Genomic DNA, 15,674 nt, shown 5'->3' with positions numbered 1-15,674 from the left:
ACTGCCCTCACATCACATCCCTCATAATCTATGAGTTGTTTGAAAACTCTAAGAAAGCTTCCAGCCCCTCAGTGGGCACTGTCATTGACACAATATTAGTGACTGATCTTTTTCAAGCATTTCTGCTGGAGTAGATTAATGCTTCATTCACCACCCTTGGAAAGAACTTAGAGATGTAGGTTGTTAGCAACGACCACAACTCTTAGAAATAACTTGGAAATGTAGGTTGTTAGTAAAGTTAGGTTAAGGTGTTTTTGCTAGTGGCGAACAACTTGAGGATCAGAAAGGCGCCCTTGATGATTGAGTGAAGGAGGGTTTGAGGACAGGAAGAAGAACGACTGCAGCCAAGCTGGCACCAGCTGATGTGCCCCTCTTGATGAAGCTGGGCTGGTGATCAGGGCGATGATTAATTTCTTGTATCCATTTTGCCCTCAGCTTTCTGACAATTGCCAATGAGTAGATGTGCACCCTGAGGAGTAAAAGTAGAATTGATTGATTGGGTTCTTTAAAAAATATATATAAAAGTTTAGATTTGTGATTATCTTCAGATTTTTTATATTATGTTAAAGATAGGTAATAAAATAATCAATCCTTTCTTTGTGACCTTAAATTGTAGCCTGCCAGTAAGAGAAGCCAACTGAGAAATTTAGCTTGCTTGCTTACACTTAGTTAATCTATAACAAGTGACTTAGTTACAAATGTTACAAAGGAATAATTTAATTTCACCCATAATATGCAAAACATTTGAGCATGTGAGTGTATTGGAGAACATGTCTTTCTATGTACAGTCATTGTAATTGTTCACTGAAAGAAAAATAGAAGGTAAACACACTCATGTTGTACCGTTTGAAAGATTTTGCTGGAATATATAAGCTGTTTGAGAAAAAAACTTGTTGGACCTTTGCTCCATCCACCAACTATGAGAGAGAGAGAGAGAGAGAGAGAGAGAGAGAGAGAGAGAGAGAGAGAGAGAGAGAGAGATTGTGTGTGTGAGTGTCTATGTGTGTGTATGAAGTTGTAGGAGCTTGTTGGAGTTTGCCCCATCCACCAAATGCATGCATATGTGTATATGTAAAGTTTTGGAGCTCATTAGGGCCTTTCTTCATCCACCAGGTATGTATGTGTGTGTGTGTGTGTGTGTGTGTGTGTGTGTGTGTGTGTGTGTGTGTACATATGTGTGTGCATATGTGTGTGAGTGTGTACCTGTTTTACATTTGTCACCAACCCCATAACTCCTCCTTAGATCACATCACTGAATACTCTGTTGGAGCTGGCCCTTAACAAATGAGAGAATATTAAAAAAGAATTTTAATAAGAAGATAATTGATTAGTCACATATTAAAGTATACTATAAAGCTTGGATGGATAAAATATCCTGTATATCACCATAGTCTCTGTTTTGGAAAAAAACAAAATAATTTGAGATAGCAATATTTGTAATTATAAAAAGTTAATTTATGATAATCTTGTTGTTAAATATAGTAAACTAAATATAAAATACTTATTGAACCCTGTAAGGAGAGGAAATGATCACTTAGAAAAATGTATTTATTCTTTTAATATCCGCATGTATTAGCTACCCCTCTGTTCTTGTAACAAATACTGCAGTTAATCAACTTATAAAGAGGAGATGTTTATTTCAGCTCATAATTTCAGAGGCTTTGCTCTACAAGATACTGGTCCTGTTGCTTTTGGGCATGTGGTATGGCTGTATATCATGGTGATATCATGGAACAAAACTTTTACTTCATGGCTGAGTGCAAGAAACAATAATCTAAAGTTTTCTTTAAACATGTCTCTAACCTTCTATCTCTTCAATTTTTAGAATCTTCCAACAGAACTAGGCTGGTGACCAGGCCTTTCACACATGACCTTTAAGGGACATTTTATAATCACATTATAACACTGTACTCAAGTCAGCTTAGTCACATCAAAATCTTATTCATATGTATAAATAAAGCCACAAGACGAGTGGAGAAAATATTCATATATTTTAATTGCAGAAAACACTAGGGAATAAATTCAAAGACTTAAAAGCCAAAACCCCCCAAAGCAAAAAAATCAGATCAATAGTAACTGGGTGGGAGGGATGGCTCAGCGGGCCAAGTGTCCCTTAAACAAACACGATGACACAAATTCCATCCCTTAAAACCAGATAAAATTGGGAGGTAGGAACCAACCCCAGTAAGTTGTCCTTTGATGTCTACATGCACTCTGTAGCACATATGGATATGCCCTGCGCCCACATACACAGCCCAGGTATAATAAAAACAATTTAACAAGACAAAACAACCACAATAAAATAATAACCTGAAAAGGTTGAAGGATAAGTTATAATCTAGGAAAATATTTGCTAGCACATGCAATAAGTATGGCCTGAGATATTATTTCTATGTGAAACTTTTGTGTACAAGTGTAACTTTATTTAAAATTTGGTATATTGTAATGTCTGACTTTATTCTGATAATTAAAGATTTTAATCTAGCTACTTCTTAGTAAACTTACTTAAATCTAGTGGTTCCTCGGGGATCAAGGTTTTCTATAGACTTCCTGAATCGCACCTGTGCTCCCTAGGTGGGTGTCTTAGTGTTCTACTGCTGTGAAGAGACACCATGACCAAAACAACTCTTATAAAAGAAGGCGTTATTGGGGGCTTGCTTATAATTTCAAAGGCTTAGCTCAGTATCATTACTGCAGGGGGAATGGCAGGACACAGGCAGACAGGACACTGGAGCAGTAGCTGAGAGCTACATCCTGATCTTCAGGGCGGGGAGGGAGGGAGGGAGGGAGGGAGGGAGAGAGAGAGAGAGAGAGAGAGAGAGAGAGAGAGAGAGAGAGAGAGAGAGAGGAGAGAGAGAGAGAGAGAGAGAGAGAGAGAGAGAGAGAGAGAGAGAGAGAGAGACTCTGGGATTGGAATGGGCTTCTGAAACTTCAAAGCCCACCCCCATTGATGTGGCCACACCTCCTAATCTTTTCAAATAGTGCCACTCCCTGGAGACTAAGCATTCAGATCTATGATCCTATGTTCCTCACTCACCTATAGGATGTGTGAGACATGCAGTATCCATACCCTCATGTAGGATGTGTGAGATCCAGTTCCCATGGCATGCAGCATCTGCACCCCGACATAGGATGTATGCTTCTGGGGTCCAGTATGTATGCCATTCAGTGACACTGGACATGTGCTGAATTCACATAGAGAAATTCTAGTCTTTTGCAATCAGATCTTCAAATCTGTCTGAGTATCAGACACTGAGTGACTTTTACATAATTCACTTTGAATGAGAGAATCAGCCCTTTTATCATCTTGTATTTTCTTTAATTCCACGGAGTATAAACTTTATGCAGTAAATGTGTCAGGAATTGGCTCTTAATATTTTCCTGGCTTAAAACCTGACGTTTGCATTCAATGGTCTTATGGCTCCAGAGATTGTCATCTCTACTATAGCTGTCAAGTGTCTGTTCTGGAGCTCAAACTCAAGAATTTGAATTTCTTTTTTTAGATGGAAACATTAACTCTGATTTTTATGGTCTACTTTTAATGGGAAAGACTGTCAAGGAAAAGAGAATTTCCAAACAGAAGTAAAATAAAAAATAATTCATTTTAAGTTGCTCTTATGAATTCCTAAGAGAAAGATAAACTTACCAATAAAAAAAATGGGCCCAGAGCTAACATTATCCACAAATGGAGATGTATGAATGGCAATGCATACACAGACACAAAATACGTGATTTTTAGAGAAAATGAAACAAACACCTAGAAAGATATCCTTTTAAACTATCATACTGAAAAAAGGAGAAAGACTCAGTAATGCCCACAGTTACTGCCATAGTTAGCTTCGGTTCTCCCTTTGTGTGCATGACTACCTGATAAACTTCTACAACAACAACCAGCAAACAGAAACCTGCAACCAGCAATCTGCAACCTGCAACCAGCAACCAGCAACCAACCACCAGCCACCAGTAACCTGCAACCACCACCACCACCACCACCACAAGCAGCAGCAGCAGGAGCCCCTCTCAGAGCCCTAGCATTCATATATCCTTTCAAGAATCTCCAGAATTTCCAAATGTTAAATATTTGCAGGAACTATCTGTAGCTGGCAAAATCATACCCCTGCGAGAGCATGAGGCAGATCATAATAAGCTGCTGTGGACAATCTGAAGCAGCCCCATATGATATATATGGGATTAAAATAAAAACATATCCTATAACATTTCTGTGTTTTTAAGGAAATCAAAAATTCTCACTACATCTTTCCCTTTCTGTTTTAATCCATCAATTGTTTTGTCTTTAATGAGAAATTATAAAAAGAGACATTTTCAATGAACTAAGTGCTTTTTCATGTCAGTGGCCATGGTTTTCAGAGACCTCTCCTGCTCCATTCTAATCTGTATAGATTTTGATGGTATCCACAGCTCTTCTTTGCCTGTGGAAACATAAACAAACGCACATCCTCAACACAAAAACGTTTGCAGGTTTCTACTCTGATGTTAGCACTTCTTTATAGTTTATAGACTGATTTCATGCCTCAGTTTTTTTTTTTTTTCTATAACCCAGCGTCTCTTGGCTGTTGTTGTTTCTTTTTCATTAACATTTAGACAATTTAAAGTTAACACAGCACTATTTAGTCTATCTTTGGGGGAAATCTTTATTCTTTTTTTTGTTTCATAAGCATTTTAAAGGTGCAATTAGATCTTTGTACAACTGTTTGTCCTGTAGGATTGTGTGGTATGCCAGTAATATGTCCTATATTATACTGTGCAAAGGATTACTTCATCTTAGTGGAGACATGTGCAGTAGTGTTATCAGTCTTAGTTTGTACAAGTATTCCCTTAACGGCTATTACTTCCAGTAAATGTGTAACAAGAAGATCAGCCTTTTCAGAACTCAGAGCAGTTGCCCATTGAAACCCCAAATATGTATCAATTGTATGGCGTACAATTCTGCAAAGTGGAACACACCTCTCTGCCAGATATCATTTCTTTTGGTACCCACAGGGTCACTTCTGCTGTGTAACGGAGTTTAGTTATACAGAGAACAAGTAGAACATTTCCTTGGCTTGTTGCCAGGTGATAGAATTTTTTTTTTCTTTAAACCTTTACTGTTAACATGGTGTTTGTCATGAAGATTTGAGACTTCTAACACATTTCCTATTAATAATAGGTCAATTTCTTCATTTCCTTGTGCTAGTGGACCCAGCAAGCCTGTATGAGACTGAATATTGATAGCATATGATGGGCAGTTCCTATTTCTGCTTGCCTGTTGCAGGTGTATAAATACCAAGGATAATTATGAATTATCAGGAATAAACTCAGCAGTTTCTACATGCAAAAACCCTATTTCTTCATACTGAGAGTCAGTAATTATATTAAGAGATTCAGGAAAATCTAGCACTGTCATAAGAATCACATACAACTCTGATTTTTGAACTGAAGCATGTGCTCTTTGAGTGACTTTGCTCATCTTGTCTGACTTATAGCCTGTCATTCTTAACTTACTTTTATCAGTATAGAATGTTGGTGCTTCCCTTTATAGAGGCACATTTTCCTTATTTTAACATAATACTTTTTATTGATTATTTGGGGATGTCACATAGTATATCCTGATTACTCTCTTTTTCCAGTCCTCCTAGGTCTGTCTCCCTACCCATGTGGCATCCCCCCACAAAATGGGAAGAAAAAAAAAAATCAAAACAAACAAACAAACAAACAAAAAACAAAGAGCCAAGAGTAATTTGTGCTGTTCATATAGTCACTGGAGCACGGTACAACTCCTGGTGTCCAGTCCTTTTCCATCTGCACTCTCACTAGTAGCCATCTATTGTGGAGAGCTACCCCTTGGCATCCTTATCACAATTTTTGTCTAAGTTGCTACTTTTTTAGGGTTGGGGTGGGAGTGGGGCTTGTGACAGAAGCCTTTCCTGTCCCTCTTTCTCAACTGTGAGTCCATGCGGTGTCCACAGTCTGTGCTACCACATCACTGTTCATCATGAAAGAAGTCAGGACAGGAACCCAAACAGGGAAGGAACCCAGACGTAGGAGCTGATGCACAGGCCATGGAGGAGTGCTGCTCATTGGCTTGTTCTTTATGTGTGGCTCAACCTGCTTTCTTATGGCACCCAGAACCACCAGCCGAGGGTGGTACCACCCACTGGTCTGGGCCCTCTCCTGTCAGTCACTGATTAAGAAAATTCCCCACAGGCTCTTGGTCTCCTCAAGACCCAGCTATTCCACTTCTTGGAATATACCCAGAAGATGCTCCAGCACACAACAAGAAAATTTGCTCAACCATGTTCATAGCAGCCTTATTCATAATAGCCAGATCATGGAAACAGCCTAAGTGTCCCTCAATAGAAGAATGGATAAAGAAACTGTGGTACATTTACACTATGAAATACTACTCAGCTATTAAAAACAAGGAATTCCCGAAATTTGTGGACAAATGGATTGAACTAGAAATGATCATAATGAGTGAGTTAACCCAGAAGCAGAAAGACTCAAATGGTATATACTCACTTATATCTGCATACTAGCCCAAGGGGCATGTCCCATGAAAGTCTCCACTAACCAGGAAACTGGGACAGAGGGGGAGGACATCCTATTGGGACTCTAGATGAGAGAAGCATGGGAGAATGGCAAAGTAGAAGGATCCAGAGGATCCTAGAAACCTACAAGAAGAAAATTATGATAGACAGATTTGGGCCCAGGGGTCCCACTCAAACTATGGCACCAGCCAAGGATAATACAGGCCATAAATTTCAATCCCCTACCCAGATCTAGCCAATGGACAGGACATTCTCCACAGTTGAGTGGAGAGTGGGGTATGACTTTCTCACGTACTCTGGTGCCTCATACTTGACCACGTCCCCTGAATGGGGAGACCTGGTGGCACTCAGAGGAAGGATAGCAGGCTACCAAGAAGAGACTTGATACCCTATGAGCATACACAGGGGGGAGGAAGTCCCCCTCAGTCACAGTCATAGGGGAGGGGAGTAAGGGGAAAATGGGAGGGAGGGAGGAATGAGAAGATACAAGGGAGGGGATAACCATTGAGATGTAATATATATAAATTAATAAAATAAAAATTAAAAAAATTCCCCACAGGTTTGTCTACAGCCCATTCTTTTTTTTCAGGAGTGTGGTTTTTTTTTTAAATTTTTAATTAATTTATTCAGATTACATCTAAATTGTTTGCCCCTCACTTGTATCCACCTGTTTCTCCCTCCCTCCTGCTTTCACCCTATTCCCCTCCCCTAGGTCTGTGATGGAGGGGGACCTCCTCCTTCACTATATGGTCATAGGCTATTCTTACGGAAACATTGTCTCAACTGAGGCTCTGTCTTCTCAGATGACCTTAGCTTGTGTCAAGCTGATATGAAACTATCTAGTAAAATCCACCCAATATTTTTGGGATGGGGGTGGTGTTGTAATTCATTTCACAGTTTGAGAGACAAATGTCAAATGCTTTTTCTTGTTTGTGGTTCCTAGATTTTTGAGAGGTGCATAAGATCGTGTATGTATTATGTGTGACATGAGAGTGTAAGGGAAGTCCTGTGAGGGAGTGAAGGTGACTAATGAGATGAGGAGAGGAGAGGAAGCAGAGGCTGAGGGGAAGGACATGGTCAAAGCATATGATGCAGTACAGTGAATATTCTCAGGACACCCAAGACTGTGCATAGCCAGTTGTATCTTAGCTTGTATCTAGTCTGTAAAATTTCTGCATTTTAGAATAATATTTTATTTCTGCTTTCACTATCCTTTTCTACTTATAAGGCTTCTAAATGGTTTACTTCTATTTATAAAATTCAAAATAGAAAAACAACACCAAAATTAATTCTTTCAGGGTAGAATGGGAATATAAATATTTTATGAAAATGGAGTAGACTCTTAAAATAGTACTTTTTATGCGATTTAAAAAAAAAAACTCATAACTTACAAGAAAGGCTGTATTCATAACACAAAGACATGGATGGCCTGTACCAATCCAAGTCATCTAGAGCAGAAAGCAACGGAAACACAAAAACATGAGCTCAGTTCCTCTGGGCGATTGGCAGCTTCCTGAGGTTTTACAGCAGTCTTCTGATAAAAGCAAGTAAGAAGCATCTGCCTGGAGATGAAATCCTCCCTCGCTTGCTACGAGCTCTTACTGCTCTTGCCGAGGATCCCCGTTCAGTTCCTAGTGTCCTTGCCGGGGTGCTCACAACCACCTATAACTCCTCTTACAGAGGCTCTGACATCCTTTTCTGGCCCTGGAGAGCATACACACACACACACACACACACACACACACACACACACACACACACACACACACACACACACACACACACACACACCATATTAAAAAAAAAAAAAAGCTACCTTGGCAGGGGCCGCGGCCTGGAAGAGCCCACCAAGCCATCTTGGTACCCATAGGCACGCGGCTACAGCTGGGGACAGTGCTGACGTCTGTGTCCGCGATACCACTCAAGTCCACGCTGTTGTCTATAATCTGTACTACCACGTAAGACTATGCTGAGTCCATGGCACGTGCTGCCGCCACGGGGAGGAGTGTGCCGAAATCAGTGTGTGTGATTCCCCTGGGTTTGAGCTTTCATTTCAGACCGTTTCCTCAGGCTATCACGATGCAGATTATGACACTAATCAATGATGTTGGGGTGGGGCAGGCTTTCCTTCCCCTGTCCACCATTTGATTTGTACCCCTTAGGAGAAATGCCTGCTCCTGCTCTTTGCCAGCTTTTGACACTGGAGGGTTTGTTTGTTTTGTGCTTTTGTTTTCCTAGGCTGCGGGTGTTAGTTATAAAATATGAGAGTCAATATCTTATGATATTTATAGTTTGCAAGTATTGCCTTCCAGTTGCTGGGCCGCCCTTTCTACTCCTCGGCCAGCACAGCCTTTCAGGTGGACATGGTAGGTCAGCTTTACTTCTTATCCTCTGTGTGTCTCTTTTCTTCCTGGTTTTATAGTTTTGGGTCTTGCGCTTAAGTTTCTGTTTTGTTTTGGAGGCAGGGTCCCATCCTGTAACTCTGGCTGGCCTCACCTGCGTGATCTCCTGCCTCAGCCCCCTCAGTGCTGGGGTTCCAGGCACGGACCTCCACGCCTGGCTCCTCACTTCAATCTTCAGGCTGTTTGGGGTTGACTCTGTGTGGCATAACATGAGACCCAATTTCTTTTTCTTTTTCTTTTTTCTTTTTAGTGTCCCATTTTATTTTATTTTATTTTTCTAGAGAGACCCAATTTCTTTCTTTTGCTGGTGGCTACTAAGTTTCCCAGGAGCATTTGTTGAGCAGTCAACCTTGTCTTTACTGTATATTCTTGGCACCCTTGTCAGCGATTAGTCAATCTTGTGTCTATACACTTATTTTGACTCTATTTTGTCCTCGGTGGCCGATTTATGCTCACACCATACTGTTTTAAATTATCAAAATTATTTCCAATATAGTTTAAAATCAACATCTGATGTCTACAGCTTAGTTCTTTTCTTTTTCTTCAAAAATTTCTTTGGCTATTCTGTCTCTTTTGTGGTTGCATAAGAATTTTAGGATGTTTTAATATTTACATCTTTTTTTCAAGACTGGGTTTCTCTTGTACTCCCAGCTGTCCTGGACTCACTTTGCAGGCCACTCTGGCCTCGAACTCACAGAGATCCACCCGCCTCTGCCTCTTGAGTGCTGGGATTAAAGGTGTGTGACACCACACCTGGCTAATATTTACATTAGGTGGAAAGCACCTGCAGCTTTCTTCTTTCTTCAGCCCCCAGTCTCTTTTTCGGCCTGGCTTTTATCCCCATTGAGGAAGACCACATGCCCCCACACCAGGTAGTTGATAGCTGACAAAGATCATGTGTCCTCCATGAGGCAATTATGAGCTGTGGACAAAGTGGAGCACTCCCCATATTCCACACCTGGGATTAAAATAAAAACATGTTTACATATGGCCCCAAACTTCCACAACAAGATGCAGTCCACCTTGTTTGTTTAAGGCAAGATCTCTCACTGAGTCTGGAAGTTGCGGATTTAGATAGACTGGCCAGGCAGCCGGCCCTCAGGATCCTGCTGTCTCTGTGATTTCGGGTGCATGCCACCACACCCTGCTTTGTAAATGAGTGCAAGTGATGCAAACTCATGTCCACATTCTTGTGTAGCAAGCACTGGACCAATTGAGCTATTGCCCAGCCCCCCTCTGCCTGCTCCTGATGATAAAATAAAGGGTTTTTGGCAATCAGCTTAGCAGCCAACAGCTACAAGATTATGGTGCAGGCTTGACCTGGGTAAGCATCCCTCTTTAAGGGCACCAGAAATGAAAATAAAAGAGCTTGTCACAATCTGGCTGGACTACGGGGAGAGTTTAGTTTTTGTTGATTCTCTGCTAATTCATTGGCACCATTAACATTTTTAGATCCTGTCACTCCATCCCACCTGGCCTCAGATCTAGAACTGTCACTACCCATCAGAGGTGGCCAAGGAAACCCCCGGTACCCGGTTCCCAGCAGGGAGTAACGAGAGCTGGCACATTCTCTCTCACCCTCTATTTCTGTAATAACAGAAGTCTCCCTGTCTTAAAATAGACTGCAAAGAAAGCCGGCAAGCTGCAAACTATTAAACGCTGCCCCCCAGGATTGCTAAGAAACCTCAGCAGGACAGAAAGAGGGCACTGGAAGTTTAAGGAAGTTCCTGGAGAGAAGAAAGAGAAAGCAAAACCAAAGCAGAGAAGCAGGGATCAGTGGCTGGGGATTAAAGAGGCAAGGAGGAGGTGCTTTTTGTAAATTGGAGAAGGACTATCTGAAAGCCATGCCTCTACATTGCAGCGCTCTTCCTTTTAAACATCCTTCTTCCTTTTGTGAATGAAAATTTGTAGAAAAAAAAAAAAAAAGCTGTGTCTGCAAACATTGATTGACTGGCTAAGTCTTCAATCACACCGAGAAGGTTGGAATGTTGCAAGTCCAAAGCCTAAAATTATAACTTATCTCGGGTGATCACCTTCTAAATAGTCATTTCTTCCCTCAGTTTAATGTCGGACCTAACATCCTGACACACAGATACAAACCTGAGTGTATCAGCTTAATAGAAACCCTAGTTTTCCCCATCATCCAAAGGGCTGAGAGAATCGTCACGCAGCATCTAAGGCCTAAATCAGAGTTGTTCATCCTGCGACGCCTTGATGTCCCCTGCAATGTATTTGAGCAGTGTCTTGATTTATGGCTTTCTTGTCCTAGTTACTATGAAAGGCTCACAGAATTGCTTCCTCATCGGAGCACTGTTATTAGGGACATCCAAATCTGTGTTCCCAGGCCACTGCCACTCATATTTTGCTCCAGAATAAGCTATGCCTTTTATTTCTTTGAGGTAAGAGCTGCTTTCTCGACCCCATCCCAAGTCTCACTCCTTTCTCACAGTGACTACAGAACCTTACAGTGTTCGTGTTTCAAGGTTGTGAAAAAAAGACCACACTGGGCTATCTCAACAGCCTGATCCTGCAGTGTGGAAACAGCTGGTTTTGTGTCTCAGAGTCGAGGCCTCCCAAATGCCGCCTTTGCAGGATAGGTCTCACCTGCAGGACTTACTGAGAGGGCTTGTTTTAGTGTGTTAATAGGTTTTTCTCCTCCTCCCCTCCTCTACCCACTCTTGCTTCCTTAACTGTTCGACTTAAAGCCACTGTTCAATTAATTGGAAGGTGAAGGAAACGGAATTATGCCACCAAAGTCAATCCCCCTTTGACATAAAAATAATTTTGAATCAACGATAATTAAGAAGTATCAGGTGGAGGGTTAGAGAGATGACTTAATGGATAAGCACACCAGCTGCTCTTGTGGAGAAGATGAGTTTGATTCCCAGCAACCACCGGGGGCTCACAACTGTCCGTGTAACTCCAGGACCAGAGTGTCTCGTGCCCTCTTCTGGTCTCTTCAGGCCCTCCATGCATATGGTGCACGGACAGCTGGATTGTTCCCTCCAAGGGACTCTTACACACCATCACGCTGCATCGCTGTATCTGCCTCATCTCTTCTCTTCTTCCTCATTATTTTCCCACATGTTTGTAGCTCTATGCTGAAGATGCTGTGGACAGAATCCTAAGTCACTCTGCGGGTTGTTCTTGCGTGAAGTGATCTGCACAGGAATAACACGTTGCTTGTCTTTTTTTTCTTGTTAGCCCACCAATTATTTCAGGTCTCACTCCAGCTAGCAACTTGTAAAACCTGAGAAATAAAACACCTTCTCTCTGGTACAGAGGCCACTAGAGAGAGGTAGCCTCAGAGTCCTGAGTTTTCTATGCTAGGCAAACTCAACTCAGTTCAGTGCAAGTGATTTAAGTTTCAGAGATGAAATGTAGGTTTCCCAGATCAGAGACGAAAACCTAACTTCACCTAGGGACTGTTCACTGTGCTGGTCCAAAGGCTCTTGCCCCATGCCAGCCAACCAGATGCTTCCTTAACTGTGTTTGCAGTTTTTTTTTTTTTTTTTAATTTTTTAAAAAGATTTACTTAAAAAAAATATTTATGTGTTTGGGTGTTTTGCCAGAATATATGTCCTTGCAGTGCCTGATGAGGCCAGAAGAGGGCAGCACATCTCATGCACTTGGAGTTAGAGATGCTTGCTAGCCTCCATGTAAGTGCTAGGAATTGTACCGGGGTCTCTGTAAGAGCAGGCAGTGCTCTTATTAATCACAGTGGCATCTCTCCAGTTCCTGGAATTTTCATTTAAAAGCTTTGCCTCTTTCTCCTTTGATGGAACTTCAGATAACTTCTGCTTGATGTCAGCTCAAACAAAATTTAAATAAAAATTTGTTTTTTTTTAAGTGTGTGTGTGGTGTGTGTGTGTGTGTGTGTGTGTGTGTGTGTGTGTGTGTGCACGCTTGTGAATGCAGGCATGCAAACTGGTACCCGCAGAGGGTATAAGTGGTATGAAATGCCTGGATGCTGGAGTTATAGGCAGTTGTGAGCTGCCCGACTTGGGGGTTGAGAGTTGAACTTGGATCCTCTGGAAGAGCAGCTATGCTCTTCACAACTGAGCCGTCTCTCCAGGCCCTCAAGCCGACTTTAAGAAGGATTGTAATGTTCTACGGTTTATCTCTGAGTACTGCATATGTTTTTGGCACAGGCTTTGTGTCTGCTGGGTTCACTGCTGGAGCCCTCCACAGAGCACATCTCTACCCTTGCACGGTGACAAGCACACTATTTAAAAACCATTTGAGGAGCAAATACTTATAACCACAGCATGCAGGAAGGGGACAGTAAGTTTGAAGTCTGTCCGGTCTCCACGAAAACGCCCTGTCTCAAAAAGAAACAGAACACACAAAGCCCCTGTCAATGTGTGTGATGGTAGGAACAGCCATTTTTTCCTATGGCCCTTCAGAGGTGGCACTGTGTGCACAGAGAGGTGGCACTGTGTGCACAAGCACAGAGGAAAGACTACGAGACACACGTCAACACTGAAGTAGCAGGGACTCTGGGCTGCGCTCTGCAGCTCAAATGTTAGCTGCTGTGTGAGGATTGCTGAGTTTTCTCATCTAAGAACATACTCTGCATTTCTGATGGAATTTTAATTTTAATGGGTATCTACTGATCCCAAGTGAGTGTGTGTTTTGTTATATTCCTAAGAGATATGTTGCTTCAGAGTGGATTTTAGTGACTTATTAGCACACACAAAAAAGGATGATGCTCAGTGTGCTAAAAGTCTTAAAAATCCCCCAAAGGAGGGCTCATCATATTAATGGCAAAATTATTTAAATTTAAACTAGAAGTAAAATTCATTTAAATTATAGAAGTGTTTGGGATTTAGTCTCTTGGAAACATAAAAGACACTGAGATTTGTCACAGTTTCCCATTTGCCTGACACACGCTTTTCTTTGAGAAATAGACTCTTGAGATCTATTTTTCTTTTTTCCTTAGAGATTTTATTAATCTCTTTTTTGGTATTATCCTAGAGGGTCAGGAGTTCTGGCACATTTATTTTATGATTCTTCCCTGAGTGGACTTAAATTTCATCACTAGAAGCTTCTCCCTCAGGGAACAGATAGAGTTCCTGTCCACTGGCCTCTGCACATCTGCGCACGCTCTTACTCAGGATGAAGGTGCAGGCGCAGGCGCAGACGCAGGCGCAGTCCACCCCTGCCAAGCAGCCTGTGCTGGCCTTTGTCTTTCAGTTCCTTCCTACATTTTCTTTAATGTCCTTTCTCAGCCACTAAACCTTCTGATCATCTCTCAAACCTCGCTTATGAGTCTGTTATTTGGAAACCTTTTCCTTTATATCGTCCCGTGCCCATACCTTGACTCATAATTCGAGACCAGACTTCATATAACCTCTGCCCTCATGTCTTTGCACGATGCACACACTCCTGCTAGCACATTTATTGTCCGATATGGTGGCCAGTATAGCTTAACTTGGCATTCTGGAAGCCATATCCCTGCATCTCCAAACATGTCCCCTCAATAAGAAGTTACATGAAATAAGAAAGTCTAGTTTTTAACAACGGCTTACCACCACGTTTTATCAGTGCAATAATATAAGCATTTCCCCACACATTTCTAAAACCTGGCTGTAGCATGAGCTAGGTAGAGTCTTAGGCATAGTGAAATACGCATCTTTCATTCTATTCCTTTTAAAATAGTGCATCTTAGTCTTAGCAAACAATAGGTAAACATTTTGTGAGTTTATGGATCAGAAATAGAGGTGTAGTGAGGGTAAATGCATGGTTCAGAGTCGCAAAGAAAAGCTGGGGCTAAGGCTTGGGTATATTTGCCTCCATCATCACCGTTCTTAACCGTTGCAGGATATTTGATCACATTGTGAACCCCGGGATTGTGTACTGGAAAAGCCTGCTTCTAGTTGTGGTGTGGCTCAGCCCCAGCACACACTTTTGATTCAACAGCTTTCTGTCAACAGAATTAAATAAAGTTAATCCTAGGTCAAGAGGTGGAGCTAGCAACCAGTTGACAGGAAGTGAACATGAGGGGTTAAAAAAAAACAGAGAGTGAGAGTGAGAGACCAGAGGATGGTTAGAGAGATGCACAGGAAGTAGAAAGGAGGGACATTTAGTTTGAGGGGTTTTTAAGACAGTATAGATAAGGAGAAAGGGGTTTTTCTTTCTGGAATGTGGACTGAGTAGGAAGGTCAGCTGGGAAGCCCAGCTGTGTGTTAGAACGCTTGTCTACAGTCTCGTAGTGAAGTGCCAGCCTTCCTCCTTCCTGCTTCTTGTTCTAGGGAGATGTCAGCAGCCCCTCCCCTCACCCACTCCTGCTCCTCACCCTGCACGGTGGATGGACGACACCTCTTAAACACAGTCTAGGCAACCCTTCCTCTCTTAAGTTGCTTCCGTTGGTCCCAGCAATTAGAAAAGGGTCTAATATATAAAATTGCTGTAAAGAGTGGGGCAGCTGACGCAGTGAGCACTGTGTGGTTTTTAGGCCCAGGAATTGGTTTTTTGAGAGGAGTAAGGGTTCATGAATGCCCGGGGCATTCTAAGCAGAGTCTAACAGGCCATGCTTCAGGGCGGTCAGGAGGCCAGAGTGTGATGAGCAACACTGACAGTGGAGGCTCATGAGGTTCCAGAAGAGAGACTTCCTCAGGAAATCTACTGCAGGGCACTTGTCTTCTATTCCAGCAAAAAACCTGGCAGCCTCTGCATCATGAAATGTCTGAGGGAAGCTGAGCTAGGAAACACTGGACTAATT

Source organism: Acomys russatus, chromosome 15 (genome assembly GCF_903995435.1).
Source record: "Acomys russatus chromosome 15, mAcoRus1.1, whole genome shotgun sequence".
In the NCBI taxonomy this organism is placed as follows: Eukaryota; Metazoa; Chordata; class Mammalia; order Rodentia; family Muridae; genus Acomys; species Acomys russatus.
This window is presented reverse-complemented; position numbering follows the sequence as displayed.